The sequence below is a fragment of the Mustela erminea genome, chromosome 14 (genome assembly GCF_009829155.1).
Source record: "Mustela erminea isolate mMusErm1 chromosome 14, mMusErm1.Pri, whole genome shotgun sequence".
NCBI lineage: Eukaryota > Metazoa > Chordata > Mammalia > Carnivora > Mustelidae > Mustela > Mustela erminea.
Window position 1 is genome coordinate 11,267,607 of NC_045627.1, and position 15,150 is coordinate 11,282,756.

The 15,150-nt window shown below is 40.6% G+C and overlaps 1 pseudogene; it reads right to left on the reverse strand.

The window, feature by feature from the left end:
- LOC116573598 overlaps positions 1-15,150 on the reverse strand; it is a 90,530-nt pseudogene that overhangs the window by 20,283 nt on the left and 55,097 nt on the right.

Consider the following 15,150-nt stretch of genomic DNA (forward strand, 5'->3'; position numbering starts at 1 on the left):
CAGTAAGGAGATTGAAACAGTCATTAAAAATCTCCAAACAAACAAAAGCCCAGGGCCAGACGGCTTCCCGGGGGAATTCTACCAAACATTTAAAGAAGAACTAATTCCTATTCTCCTGAAACTGTTCCAAAAAATAGAAATGGAAGGAAAACTTCCAAACTCATTTTATGAGGCCAGCATCACCTTGATCCTAAAACCAGACAAGGATCCCACCAAAAAAGAGAGCTATAGACCGATATCCTTGATGAACACAGATGCGAAAATACTCAACAAAATACTAGCCAATAGGATTCAACAGTACATTAAAAAGATTATTCACCACGACCAAGTGGGATTTATTCCAGGGCTGCAAGGTTGGTTCAACATCCGCAAATCAGCCAATGTGATACAACACATCAATAAAAGAAAGAACAAGAACCATATGATACTCTCAATAGATGCTGAAAAAGCATTTGATAAAGTACAGCATCCCTTCCTGATCAAAACTCTTCAAAGTGTAGGGATAGAGGGCACATACCTCAATATCATCAAAGCCATCTATGAAAAACCCACCGCAAATATCATTCTCAATGGAGAAAACCTGAAAGCTTTTCCGCTAAGGTCAGGAACACGGCAGGGATGTCCATTATCACCACTGCTATTCAACATAGTACTAGAGGTCCTAGCCTCAGCAATCAGACAACAAAAGGAATTTAAAGGCATCCAAATCGGCAAAGAAGAAGTCAAATTATCACTCTTCGCAGATGATATGATACTATATGTGGAAAACCCAAAAGACTCCACTCCAAAACTGCTAGAACTTATACAGGAATTCAGTAAAGTGTCAGGATATAAAATCAATGCACAGAAATCAGTTGCATTTCTCTACACCAACAGCAAGACAGAAGAAAGAGAAATTAAGGAGTCAATCCCGTTTACAATTGCACCCAAAACCATAAGATACCTAGGAATAAACCTAACCAAAGAGACACAGAATCTATACTCAGAAAACTATAAAGTACTCATGAACGAAATTGAGGAAGACACAAAGAAATGGAAAAATGTTCCATGCTCCTGGATTGGAAGAATAAATATTGTGAAAATGTCTATGCTACCTAAAGCAATCTACACATTTAATGCAATTCCTATCAAAGTACCATCCATCTTTTTCAAAGAAATGGAACAAATAATGCTAAAATTTATATGGAACCAGAAAAGACCTCGAATAGCCAAAGGGATATTGAAAAAGAAAGCCAACGTTGGTGGCATCACAATTCCGGACTTCAAGCTCTATTACAAAGCTGTCGTCATCAAGACAGCATGGTACTGGCCCAAAAACAGACACATAGATCAATGGAACAGAATAGAGAGCCCAGAAATAGACCCTCAACACTATGGTCAACTAATCTTCGACAAAGCAGGAAAGAATGTCCAATGGCAAAAAGACAGCCTCTTCAATAAATGGTGCTGGGAAAATTGGACAGCCACATGCAGAAAAATGAAATTGGACCATTTCCTTACACCACACACAAAAATAGACTCAAAATGGATGAAGGACCTCAATGTGCGAAAGGAATCCATCAAAATCCTTGAGGAGAACACGGGAAGCAACCTCTTTGACCTCAACCGCAGCAACATCTTCCTAGGAACAACGCAAAAGGCAAGGGAAGCAAGGGCAAAAATGAACTATTGGGATTTCATCAAGATCAAAAGCTTTTGCACAGCAAAGGAAACAGTTAACAAAATCAAAAGACAACTGACAGAATGGGAGAAGATATTTGCAAACGACATATCAGATAAAGGACTAGTGTCCAGAATCTATAAAGAACTTAGCAAACTCAACACCCAAAGAACAAATAATCCAATCAAGAAATGGGCAGAGGACATGAACAGACATTTCTGCAAAGAAGACATCCAGATGGCCAACAGACACATGAAAAAGTGCTCCATATCACTCGGCATCAGGGAAATACAAATCAAAACCACAATGAGATATCACCTCACACCAGTCAGAATGGCTAAAATCAACAAGTCAGGAAATGACAGATGCTGGCGAGGATGCGGAGAAAGGGGAACCCTCCTACACTGTTGGTGGGAATGCAAGCTGGTGCAGCCACTCTGGAAAACAGCATGGAGGTTCCTCAAAATGTTGAAAATAGAACTGCCCTATGACCCAGCAATTGCACTATTGGGTATTTACCCTAAGGATACAAACGTAGTGATCCAAAGGGGCACATGCACCCAAATGTTTATAGCAGCAATGTCCACAATAGCCAAACTATGGAAAGAACCTAGATGTCCATCAACAGATGAATGGATCAAGAAGATGTGGTATATATACACAATGGAATACTATGCAGCCATCAAAAGAAATGAAATCTTGCCATTTGCGACAACATGGATGGAACTAGAGCGTATCATGCTTAGCGAAATAAGTCAAGCAGAGAAAGACAACTATCATATGATCTCCCTGATATGAGGAAGTGGTGATGCAACATGGGGGCTTAAGTGGGTAGGAGAAGAATCAATGAAACAAGATGGGATTGGGAGGGAGACAAACCATAAGTGACTTTTAATCTCACAAAACAAACTGAGGGTTGCTGGGGGGAGGGGGTTTGGGAGAAGGGGGTGGGATTATGGACATTGGGGAGGGTATGTGCTTTGGTGAGTGCTGTGAAGTGTGTAAACCTGGTGATTCACAGACCTGTACCCCTGGGGATAGAGTATTATGCCTCCATCAGAAAGGATGAATACCCAACTTTTGTAGCAACATGGACGGGACTGGAAGAGATTATGCTGAGTGAAATAAGTCAAGCAGAGAGAGTCAACTATCATATGGTTTCACTTATTTGTGGAGCATAACAAATAGCATGGAGGACATGGGGACTTAGAGTGGAGAAGGGAGTTGGGGGAAATTGGAAGGGGAGGTGAACCATGAGAGACTATGGACTCTGAAAAACAATCTGAGGGTTTTGAAGGGACGGGGGGTGGGAGGTTGGGGTACCAGGTGGTGGGTATTATAGAGGGCACGGATTGCATGGAGCACGGGGTGTGGTGCAAAAATAATGAATACTGTTATGCTGGAAATAAAAATAAATTAAATAAAAAAAAAATTCTTTTGTTTTTAAAGATTTATTGATTTATTTGAGAGAGCAAGGGAGAGTGAGCATGAGTTGGGGAAGAGGTAGAGGGCGAGAATTTCAAGCCTACTCCCATCTGAGAGTGGAGCCTAATCCGGGGCTCAGTCTCACCAGCCCTGAGATCATGACCTGAGCCCAAACCAGCAGTTTGACACTTAACCCACTGAGCCACCCAAGCACCCTGATAAATCAGAATTCTAATGAAGGAAGAGGGAAAACAGATGGTACAACTAAACAAACAAACATGTGATTAAGTGTTCCTCACTAAAGATCCAATGTAGCTTTAACTTTTCCAAAAACCTGACCCTGAGTACTCCTCGAAGATACCAGGGCTAGATCGCTCTTTATAAATAATAAATAATCCTCTTTCTATTCCAGCAAACAGAAGAAGGAGCCTGGCGGTGTAGGAACCCTGGGCGGCTCTCCATCGTAGCAGGTTGAGAGGAGGGAAAGACCAGGGCCACCCCCACCTTGAGTGGATAAAAAGAGTTTGGGTTGTTTATCTACTGGATCCTTAAGGGAGGTGGTACGTGAGGATACACAGTACAGCAATCACATTCACACATTCGCCCAGCTACCCATTCTTTATTATCTACCAAAATGTCTGACATGTTTCTAGACATTGGTCTTAGAGCAGTTAAGTAAGTGTTGGAGACCCTACTCTTAGGAAGCTTACATTTTGGTTGGGGTGCCAAATGAGTCTAAATGAATTTGTCTACATTAAAAAAAAAAGAACATATAAATATGCATTCATCTATAATGATATATATGCATTAACCTATAATATATATGCATTTAATATCCATATGTGCATTAAATATAAATTACATATGCATTAATCTATAATGATATAGAGAGAGCAATTTATCAATACCAATATTAGAAAATTGAAAACTTATACATACTCTGAGTTTATTAGAGAACTAAAACAATCTCTGAGGCATTGTAAATGAGGGTAAGAGAATAAAGTGTAAGTAGCAGTCTTACTTCAAATCCCTCCTTAGGAGCCACTGAGCAGGGACCGAGTGACAGGGTTTTGGATGTGGTAGAACTCCTGGTCTACCAGCCCAGCTATGCAAAGATCCCTATACCCAACTGTGGCTGGTCTTTTGGAGGCCCCCATGAACCCCAGTACAGGGCCAATGGGAGGAGACAGGCCACAGAACAAGGGCCTGATCCCTAAACATCTCTAAGTCATGATAAGGACCTAGAATTTTATTCTAGGTGTCATGGGAAGCAAAGAGACAGATTTGAGAGGAAGAACAAACTGATTTGTCATGATGCTTTTTAGAGAATTGCTGATAAGAGACTGAAATGTAAGGGGTCAAGACTGGAGACTGGGTGCCTTGAACAGAGGCCAGGGCAAGAACCTGGGTCCATGGTGATCCCCATCCTTGTCTGTCCCTCCAGTTTGGCCTCACAACCCTCTATCCTCAACTTGCTTGAATAAATAGGTATTATGTGAAAGCTATTGTTAAGATAGCCTCTTCCCCTTTATTTCAAAAAGCTTAATATTCCTAGCACTTTTATACTAATTTCATTCTCATTATTTAATCATTTAACTTGCCTTTGAAACCTCTCCAAATTATGCACATTTGTCTAAACCGGGGGGTTCTAAAAATAGAACCATGGTTCCCAGAGTGTCCCATGTAAGATCAGGAAAATTAACTTCAGGATACAAATCTTTCTATTGGAGTTAAATGTATTCTGATGATTCATCCGGCTGTCTCTTTTTTTACTCAAAGGTTCTGTTGCTGGTGGCTTTATAACATCTATGAACGAATTGGTGATTTGAGAAGTTTGACCCTAGGAAAGTTGTTGTCTTAGGCCAGGTTTCCTGAAAATATAATTTGTGCAGGAGGTTTATTGTAGGTGTTCTGTGGGTGCTTTAACAGGGCATAGGACTGGGCTGATGGAGAAGCTGACCTACTATAAACTGAGAGCACAGTTCCCAGCAATTTCAGAACTGCTCTAACTGGAGATCAGACGCGGTCCTCACACTGCCTATCCACCAGTCAGTGGTTGCTGGGTGTCCCTGGATGGAGTTACAACCTTGATCAAGGCAGCTCCCTTTGGCCTGAAGAACTTACCTAGAGAGGGATTCAGCAGCTGGGGATCGAGCATCTTGGTCCTGAGGAGGGGATCTGGGCAGCACGACAGCTGATCACTGATTCGTAGTTTGAGGCAGAGCTGATAAATAGTACTTATCCTTTTAGGTGCCTCCTCATTCCAGAGATGTCACTCTATATCCAGCTGTGAAGAACTGCCCTGCTTAACTATTCCTTACAGTGTGCAAGGCTCCGTACCATTCTCATCTCGGTATATGCTTGCGTTCTAACCACATCTCATGCAGTCTGCCGAATTTAGTACTTCCTACATCTCTGAATTGTGCCGTGCTTTGGTTTTTTAATGACAATACAAGGGGAACAAAAACCTGAAAATCAGTCGAAGGTCTTTCTAAGCCTCTAAAAGCAATGCATCCTTGATATAGAGGGCCTATTCCATCACACTCATGTTTCTCCTTTCCTGCTTCTAGCGATTTTCCTGAGGGTGGAAGACTTTAATTGTCCTGACCCTCCCGAGCTTTACAGTTGGTATATTTGGTGGCTTGATGGTGGCGGGGGTGATAGGGAAGGGGTCAGACAATGGAGGCGTCCAGACAGCAGCTTCCCGTGAGCTCCTACTCAGAGTAGCCAGTGACCATTCCTGCAAGCTGCAAGAGGGCTCTAACCTTTATTTCCATGGCTTTGAGCATAAATTGTTGATCCATGAAGAAATGAAATGTCAACATTGTTTTTGGCTCATTTTGGACACTAAAAGCAAGGTTCTTCCTGATCTCTACAAGTGAAAATGCAAAGAAGCAGAATTCTTAAATGAGGGACTTCAGGAAACGATAGTGTTGCTCCTCCATGAGTGTAAGTAGTAATAGGTTGTCGTGAAATTTTTATAGCTTGCTTGGTATTTGTTTGTTTCATACATGCCTTCAAGAAGGATATCTCATTACATGTTTGTGTCCAGAGTGTTAAGCTTGAGTTTTGTATTTTCCTAAGCATCTGCCCCATCACCTATCACCAGGAAAAAATCTCTCTCTACTTCATGTTCATGTGACAGTTGTGATTTTGAGTTAGTGTCCTATACCACTAAGATTGGCAGAAGATCTGTGAGTTGGCGCTCTGCCAGTTCTTATCTGATTTGAGTAGGGTAATGTGGAAGGAGATGAACCAAGACATGTTAAACATAAGCCTTTATTTGTAATACTCTGGCATGAGAACTCTGAAGCAGTGTTCTTCCTTGGGAAAGAAGGTGGAGTTTTTCCAGAGCGTTGGAGGCATAAGAAAAATTCAACTAATTTAAGGAAGAGTAGGTCAAAGAATCTTTGGAAAAGGGAAGACTTACTCCTGCAGTTGGCAGGGGCTGGTGGGATAGTTTAGGTTTCGCAAGAAGGTGGAATAGGAAATGTTGCAGGGGCTAAAGTCGTTTGTAAAAATTGGGGGGGGGGCGAGAGAAAGTTCTGGGGGTCAAAGTAATGCCAGTGCCACAGTAGAAATTTTTAGTCTTTCAAGGTCTCTTTCTAGGCCGTCCTCTGGTCAGCAGAGAAACTGTTGCTGACTTCTGAAATAGTTACCTTGGGTGCCTTGGTGGCTCAGTTGGTTAAGCAACTGCCTTCAGCTCAGGTCATGATCCTGGAGTCCCTGGAACAAGTCCCACATCAGGCTCCTTGCTGAGTGGGCAGCCTGCTTCTCCCTCTGACCGTCTCTACTCTCATACTCTCTCTCTCAATCTCTCTCTCTCTCTCTCAATCTCTCTCTCAAATAAGTAAACAAAAAACCAAACTGGACAGGACAGGTATCAGAAATGTTGGGACCATGCCTCTTAGAACAAATTCTGCCCCAGCAGGAATTAGTCAGGAGAATAGATCCCACCCTTTTTGAAATTTTTAGATAAGGTAGGTTTGATACCCAATGCCTCTGTGTTCATTCTCAAGATTTGCCCGGACAACCAGGGTTAGGAGAAGAAACTTTCAGAACTTCATTCTAGCAATCAAATACGTTAACGCAAGGCAGTGGGGGAAAACAATGGGAAGAGAATGGTGGAAAGACTAAGTAGACTTCAGCCGGAGGCCTGGAGTATGGGGGTCTCAGTTTAAAGTTTACCTTTGATGCTGCATTCGAAGTTCTTGGGAGAACTACCCCTTCCTAGAGGAAGTTTGATTCTGGAGAATCCCGAGAGATTGTGTGTTAGATCTCCTGTCCATACAGATACTTAGGAGGTCAGGGTAAAACGTCTCTTAACTTAGAAATAAGCATCCAAACTTAAAAACAAAAAACAAAAAACAAAACAACAGTAGAAACTACTTTAAAAAAAAAAAAAAAAAGTGGGAGAAGGTGCCTGGGTGACTCCGTCGGTTTAGCAGCATACTCTGAATTTCCACCCTGGTCATGATCTCAAGTTTATGAGATGGAGCCCATGCCCAGCGTGAAGCCTCCTTTAGAGTCTCTCTCCTTTTCCTTCCATCCTCCACCCCGTGCTTATACTTTCCTTCTCTGTCTCTCTTCTAAAATAAATAAACCAACCAACCAACCAATACATCTACTTAAAAAATAAAATTGAATACCATACGATACTTTATTAAAGTAAAAAAAAAAAATTCCTAGCTATTGGATTGAAGTAATGTTGGGTCTGTGAAGAGTTATGCTATTGCTAGTTCTCTCCAGGTCTCTCTCTCTCTCCTAATAGTTATCCCTGTGCCCTCCAGTTAGATCCTATTAACAAAGCTTTAAAATGCTATTATGGAGAGGAGTGCCTGGGTGGCTCAGTGGGTTAAGCCTCTGCCTTTGGCTCAGGTCATGCTCTCAGGGTCCTGGGATCGAGCCCCGCATCAGGCTCTCTGCTCAGCAGGGAGCCTGCTCTCCCTCTCTCTCTCTGCCTGCTTCTCTGCCTACATGTGATTTTTCTCTCTCTCTCTGTCAAATAAATAAAATCTTTATGAAAAATGCTATTATGGAGAACATAACATAAACTTACATGCGTATGTGTGTGTCTGCAGTGTGTGTGTGCATGCTTGTGCATAATGCATGCTAGAAGGCATAAGATGCAACAATATTTAGAAGCAAATTTTCTAGCCCTTTAAGTGGGAAGAATTATCACTACTATTGATATGCATCATGTAAACCAAAATAATCTCAAAATACCACTGATGATTGTCAGGTCAATGGTGAGATCCTGTTTGGGAAGAATAGACAGTGAATGAAAAAGTTTAGTGAAAGAGAGTTTGAAAACAGTTTTTGGAGAGTTTGGTATGTAAAGCTAATGAGTTATATTGTAGGTGTAGGGGAGTCTGTTGAAAGTATTTGATCAGGGACCGAAGGGAGTAAAGTTCCTATGACAACACTGTGTGGTTTGGCTTAAGTGGAGACAGCCTGAAGGCAATAGAAGTTATTGGAATAGTCCAGATAAGGAAATAATGATTGAACTAGTGAGATAGCAAGCACACACACACACACAAAATACATATGCACACACACACACTATATATATATATATATGTATATGTATGTATGTGTATATAATCAGAGGTATCTTAGAAATAGTATATTTCAACCTATAGGGCTTTGGCCAACCAGATTTTGAAGGGATAAGGGAGAGAGGAATTTAAACACAATTTTGAGGTTTAAAGCGTGGCTATCTAGAAGGATAGTGATTCTATTAACAGAAGTAAGAGGAAATGGAATGTGGAATACAATTAGGTTTGGTGTGGTTGGCAGATATATCAAGGATTTGATTTTGGACATTGCAAGACTGTCATCTTGGTCACCAATTCTCAATGATCATATTACTAAAGATTAATTCAGTCCTTTTGATGAAACCTATATGTGTGAAATGACAGGCCTGAAGTATGTGTTGCATTATCTTCCAACAGTTTATGATTTTAAAATAAATTTTGTAATAAGAGTTTTGATGACCATCAAGGCGATCTGCACTACACAGTAAGTATGCGAAGCCATTTCTCCACATGAACTTTTAAACTCTGAAAGGTGTATTATTTATGTTAGGAAATAAACTTGGTAGCATAGAAACAAGGTGCGGTACTGCTGGGTATTCAACAGCTTATTTTGGTGCAATAATGAAAGGACAGTTTAGAGGCACTTGGATGGCACAGGCGGTTAAGCTTCTGATTCTTGATTTCAGCTCAGGTCAGGATCTCAGGGTCATGAGATCGAGCCCCACATTGGCTCTGTCCTCAGCGGGGAGTCTGCTTCAGATTCTCTCCTTCCTCTCCCTCTGCCTCTCCCATCACGCTCTCCCTTTCTAAAACAAATACATAAATTTCCTCAGAAACAGAAATCTTCCTCAGATATTATCACAAGTGTCCAACAGAGCAGCAAACATGGAAAGCTCTTCTCCAATTTAAGCCTACTAGTGCACTGATGGCATGGTTTCCTGGCTTCCTTATGTGCAATAAATCCCCTCAGAGCTGACCCCTACTTTCGTGTGTGTTGAATCCTTCTCTATTGGTGCAAGGGAACATGGGGCAGAGACCCTAAGCTGCAGATTTGTTGTGGGTTCTGTGTCAGGGCACTTAGGAGAGGGGACTTGTACTTTTTCTAGGCCCAAAAGTAAAGCTGGGTGTTGTAAATGCCAAGGCAAACAAATTTTAAAAATCTCAATAATATTACTAATTTGCAAACTGAAAGTTCTCCCTTCTTTTCTGTAACTCATGAACTTGTTCAAAATGTATGTCCAGTAAGAGAAAAATTAGGATTTGCACACTTTATGAGGCAAAGCCCAAGCCATCATCCTAAAACACAGATGTGCATATAATGATTCTTCATTTAGGTGCCCCTAAGTGGCTCAGTTGTTAGGTGTCTGCCTTCTGCTCAGGTCACACAGGATCCTGGGATGGAGTCCCATATGGAGCCCTGCATTGGGCTCCCTGCTGAGAGGGGAGCCTGTTTCTCCCTCTTCTGCTCCCCCTGCTTGTGTTCCTTCTCTCACTGTCTCTCTCTCTCAAATAAATAAATAAAATTTAAAATAATAACAATAACAACAACAATAATAATTCTTCATTTGGGTGCATGCTATCTAAAAGAGACAACTCCAGGTAAACACCCACATAATGTGACCCAAACGAAGCTTTAATCTCCCCAAATCACTGCACTCACCCCAACCAAGTGTCTACTTCAATGACACTAATTTTGTCTTTCCCCAGATCACCCTCCTCATCCTTTAGTTTTTGGACATGATGCTTCTTACATACAAATTTTTCTTTTGATTTACCTAGGAAATGTATTTATTCCTTGAGACTAAATTCAAGTATTATGTTTTCTCTGATCTTTCTGGAATTTCTTCAGGCAGTGTTAGCTTTAAATCAACTATTATCCTGTTATATTTCATTTTCCATTTGAACACTTAGCACATTTGTGTTTTCATATATTGATATTAACCATTTGGTTGGTCTGTCTACTCTACTTCATTATATTCTTCTAATTCAGGGGTCCCATAGAAAAATCTAATTACAAGGATGCCTGGGAGGTTCAGTCCATTAAGTGAGGGTCTGACTCTTGATTTCAGTGCAGACCTTGATCTCAGGGTCATAAGTTCAAGTTCAAGCCCTGCATTGGGCTCCATGTTTATATATTAAAAAAAAAAATCTCCAATGTCAGGCATACGTTGTTTTATTATGCTTTACATTTGCTCCCTTTGTGTCTCACACTTTGGTAATTCTCACTATATTTAAATTTTTTTCATATTATTATATTTGAATCTCTGCAATGTCATGATAAAACTGTTAAGGATGAGCAAAGAAAGTGATTTCTTGGGATGGAATCCATACCTGGTCTAGAAGCTGTGAAGACTGTTGAAGTGACAACAAAAGATCTAGAATACGACATAAACTTAATTCATAAGGCAGCGGCAGGGTTTGAGAGGACTGACTCCAATTTTGAAAGAAGTTCTACCATGAGTAAAATGCTGTCAAACAGCATCCCATGCTCCAGGGAAATCATTCATGAGAGACAGAGTTGATGGATGTAGTGAACTTCATTGTTGTCTTATTTTATGAAATTGCCACAGCCACCCCAGCCTTCAGCAGCCACTGCCCTGATCAGTAGCACCATCGACATCAAGGCAAGACCCTCCATCAGCCAAAAGATTACAACTTTCTGAAAGCTCAGATGATGATTAGCATTTTTTAGCAATAATGTATTTTTTAAAAATATTTTTATTATTTATTTGACAGAGAGAGATCGCAAGTAGGCAGAGAGAGAGAGGGGAAGCAGGCTCCCTGCTGAGCAGGGAGTCCGATGCGGGTCTTGATCCCAGGACCCTGAGATCGTGACCTGAGTCGAAGTTCATCATCATACATACATACATTATGATGTATCAGGGGTTGCACTTATATTTTCTCATCTAACCTTAGAGCAACATTCCATGTGGCAAGAATTGTTAGCCTTAATTTACAGGTGAAATGGAGTCCCAGAGAAGCCTAGTGACTTGTGCAGGTCACACTCCTGGAGAACAATTGAACTATCATTTCTTGGTTTGCCTGACTCCAAAGACCTTTCTTCTAAACCCAATATTAGGAGTTTCCTTTAAGATGACCTTACTTCTGGGAAGTTATCAAATTATACATGTCTTTGGTCAGTTTCTAATATATCTTTCTTGAAACTACAAACATACACAGCTTGAAAATACAGCTTGAAATACAGCTGTATTTGAAAATACAGATACCGTATCCCAGCTTAGTATGGGAATATTCACACTAGAGATCAGGATGAAGCCTGCTCAACTACTAACTTTATTTCTAAAAGATTCCTGAAACATCTTCCACAAAAACATTCATTTTGAATTATTGTCTTACCACGGGAAGAACTCATTGAGATGGGTACTGAGTTACAAAACACATTACCTGTTATAAGCAGACTCTAAATAAATGACTGTTGAATTGAATGTAATGAATGAATTATGAACAGGTCTATGAGTTAAAAATTTAGCTATTTTCCCCAAGTTACTTTTTATATATAAATATTACCCTTACATAGCTGAATCTGCAGTATGAACTTGATTTATATGTATTATTGATTGCTTTAAGTACTTTATTGAGGGGGCACCTTGGTGACTCAGTGGGTTAACCCTCTGCCTTTAGCTCAGGTCATGATCCCAGTGTCCTGGGATCGAGCCCCGCATCGGGCTCCCTGCTCAGTGGGAAGCCTGCTTCTCCATCTCCCACTCCCCCTGCTTGTGTTCCCTCTCTCACTGTGTCTCTTACTGTCAAATAAATAAATTTAAAAACTCTTTAAAAAAAAGTACTTTATTTGGGCTTCTCTAGTAAAAACAAAGAGTAATAATAACTTCAATAGATCATGCTCAAGCTCTCAATATTATTCGGCTAGCATATATGTCAGATCCTTGGGAGCTAAAAAAGAAAAAAACTTCTGCTAAATATAAGGATAAATACATCATGCATGGACTTTCTAAATTGCAAGAACTTTCTTCTTTCTTGTGTGATGTACTTTAGGCAGTGGGATCCCCCTCGGAAGATGTTGGTATTGACAAAGATTTTCTCTTTGACCAAATTCTAGCCAGGCTTCTCTGAGCTCTTGTCTCCACTAGGTCTGAACTCTGCAGTGCAATGACTTGAACACACTCTAACATAGTTTCCAATAGCTTGAGGTCGCATCCTTAGACTGACCCCAGCCCCCTTGAAGTGTCTGCCTGAGAAAGCACCAGACCCTCACAAAGATGGACTGCTCTACAGCACCTGAGAATACACCCCTGACCATGTTTTTGTGAAGCATTTATTCAAAAGACTTGCCAGTGGCAATATTTCATTTGACTGTTCGAGGTGTATGTGTATCTACTACCACAAGGGAGGGTCTTTCTCAAGAATCTGAAAGCCATCCTTTCAAATGTAATCATCAGGAAGGACACAGCCTCTGTCTCCAGACCTCTGTGGGAGGATAGAATCCTAACTTTGATAACTACCGGCGAGCGGACACAGCTGGCCGAATCACATCTACACTGACCAACCCTTGGCGATTTCTTCACTTCCCGGAGTCTCCTGAGCCCCCACCTGCCCGCCTCCCTTTCTACTCCATCATTCCTCCTTCAACCCGTCCAGTCGTCTGCAAATCGAGGTGGGGTTCTGTGCAAGGTGCATTCTTTTCCATATTGCAATAGTTATTACTGATTAAAATCTGTCCATATCACTTTAACTTGTGTCGGGCTTTGTTCATTGTTGATGGTAGTTTAGCAAACGAGTGATCATCTTTAAATTTAGGTATTGGGAAACTGAATCTAGATGAGTCAGTGCTATGAGGTAAAATGTCAACTCTCATGTCAAGCAATAGATTGCTGAAAGAAAGAATGCTTTGCACTGTATTGAAATTGAGATAAAATAAAGTAGACCAGCAATGTTCTTCACTTTGACTTAAAAGGATAGACACAGTCTAAAACACATTCATTACATCATATGTTATCTTGTAGAATGCACGCATTTTTTTTCAGCAGCTCCACTGCATATAAAATTGCTCAATTTTCTATATAAATAACCTTTTGTTTATGATGAACTTGATATTTATCCTTTGGAAAATACAAAACATATTATAAATGGAAAATCTTACAAATATTCACCACCCTTAGCCCCTGTTACTGTATTGTAGCATTTCTGCTATGCATTTTCTGTTTTCTTACAATTAACATTACATCATAAAAGAGTCTCCTGTGTCATTAACAATCCTCAAAAGCCTGTATTTATTGCCTACATATACCAGTATATGCATGTATGTAGCACAATTAATGTGATACCCTTAATCTGTGCTAGAGAATAGTGCAGGAAAGAGTATCTGGATTGACAAATAATTTTGTATTGTTGGACAAAATTGGAAACATTGGACTGTTTTTTAGGCTTCGTTTATGGAAGTAACACTATGGATTCAATATGCAGGAACAGGGCATGCTTTCGACATGTATTACGAATTTTATTTCCTTCCCACAACTCTGTTTCAATTTAGAACCTCTTTGGAAATATAAGAAATTGTTGTCTATACACATCCTTTAGAAAATTTCTCCTTTTGAGTTTTTTTGTTTTTCCCCCTCATCAGATAGGTGAAAAATGGTCTTTTATAGGGGCATTCATTTATTTCTTTGATTACTGGTGAAGCCACACTAAAACCCCCAAAGAGACGTTCAGGAGGAAAGTAAGGCTGAGGAATATAGCACAAAAGCCATAATGAAGTCTTCTTTCCTGGACACCTCTTAAAATAGACAGATGTTTATATCCCTTGGGAGGTTTCATCTAATGCCACCCGACAAAAAGAAATCATCACATTCCTAGGGCATCACCTTTCGTAGTTCACTAAACCAGTGTTTCTGAAATTGTTCTTGGGCTCAGCCGTCCTCGGCTCCGGGGGACTCTGACGCAGACTCCCCAGGGAGAATGACTGCACAGGCTGAAGCAGAGAGCCTCACAGTTTGTGGTGCTCCCGTCAGAGAAATGCCTGACTGGGCTATAGGCAGACAGTTTTACATCACTGATACGGTTAAAGAACAAACAAAATGGAGGAACAGAGATATTTTACAGTTTGTCGAACATCACATACCGCTTAGTGATATAAACACCAACATCTCATAATGCTTCACAGACGTACATACATTGTATATATTTTCTCGCTTTCCCCCTCTTCTACACCCCTATAGCCCCCATCCTATTTGGCAAGGGGACAAATGCCCTAAAATGTGTCATCCTAGATGTTGACAGTACTTGCTTTAAACGTTACTCATGCTGAACCTCACAGCTGTGGGTTTCATGCTTTTCTTACAATCCAGGTCTTGTTTTTTTCCTAAAACACGCTCATGCAAATCCTGAAGAATACAGAAATAAAAAGCCAGACTGAAGAAATGAGTGGAAATTGACAGAATTTTAATGTTCCAGAAGCTGCTGCATTACAAATATAAATGTGGTTACGTGAAAGAAAGAAGCACGGAAAATGTCGGTTTCCTTCTAGCCAATTATGGAACACTGGTGGCTTTC